Source organism: Pristiophorus japonicus, chromosome 10, assembly GCF_044704955.1.
Source record: "Pristiophorus japonicus isolate sPriJap1 chromosome 10, sPriJap1.hap1, whole genome shotgun sequence".
Lineage (NCBI taxonomy): Eukaryota > Metazoa > Chordata > Chondrichthyes > Pristiophoridae > Pristiophorus > Pristiophorus japonicus.
This window is the reverse complement of record NC_091986.1, coordinates 203,800,941-203,802,309: the sequence shown is the minus strand read 5'-3', so window position 1 is coordinate 203,802,309 and position 1,369 is coordinate 203,800,941.

The window sequence follows — 1,369 nt, the reverse complement described above, 5'->3', positions numbered from 1 at the left end:
TACGGGGTTTCAATAAAGACCTTATCCTCCATTACTACAACTGAGTGTGTGTGTGTGTCTAATCTGGCATTGAAAGTAACAAAATGAAAAACAAGAAAGCAGTCCAACAGTGCCCATGGGCTCAATTTCCCCAGTATTTGTGCTGGTTTTTTTTGAGCAGGCTGATTTTTCTGGCCTAACTTAAAAATCCCCAGTTTCCCCAATCAATTTGCACCAGCATAACTCAATTAGTTATGAATTTTTTAAATCCGTTTTTTTTCAGCCAAAGGGGGCGTAATCAGCCACGTACGCCACTTCTGGCCATTGAGGGAAGTTTGGCCAGCTGAGAGTTACTCCAGTTGTGATTAGGCCAGCGTATGTGGCCTGACCTGAAAGACCTTCCCTCGAGTTAAGGAAATCGGTGCAGGAGATGCCCGGACACACTGAAAGAATTGAAAAACACATAGCAGCAATTTACCCCCAACCCCGCCCGAAGGCTGTCCGGTTCCATTCTCAGTCCCCAGTTCACACACACAGGAAGGCTGTCCGGTTCCATTCTCGGTCTCCGGTTCACACACACAGGAAGGCTGTCCGGTTCCATTCTTGGTCCCCGGTTCACACACACAGGAAGGCTGTCCGGTTCCATTCTCGGTCCCCGGTTCACACACACAGGAAGGCTGTCCGGTTCCATTCTTGGTCCCCGGTTCACACACACAGGAAGGCTGTCCGGTTCCATTCTCGGTCCCCGGTTCACACACACAAGAAGGCTGTCCGGTTCCATTCTCGGTCCCCGGTTCACACACACAGGAAGGCTGTCCGGTTCCATTCTCGATCCCCGGTTCACACACACAGGAAGGCTGTCCGGTTCCATTCTCAGTCCCCGGTTCACACACACAGGAAGGCTGTCCGGTTCCATTCTCGGTCCCCGGTTCACACACACAGGAAGGCTGTCCGGTTCCATTCTCGGTCCCCGGTTCACACACACAGGAAGGCTGTCCGGTTCCATTCTCGGTCCCCGGTTCACACACACAGGAAGGCTGTCCGGTTCCATTCTCGATCCCCGGTTCACACACACAGGAAGGCTGTCTGGTTCCAATTCTCGGTCTTCGGGTCACGCACAGTCCGGTCCCGAGAGAGTCGGTCCCCAGTTTACACACACAGTCACAGAGAGAGGGGGAGAGAGGGAGAGAGAAAAGAAAGAAAGAAAGAAACCGGTGACCGAGAATGGGACCGGACTGGGCAGCCATTGGGCAGAATTGGCGATAAGTTGCTGCTATGTGTTTTTCAGTGTTGGGAGGTGGCTGTATGCTTCACTTTGCAGCCTCAGCTCGCATTGTGTCCCTGGTTACCATGGCAGCCCGGTCTTTTCGGCACAGATCAAGGCTCCACC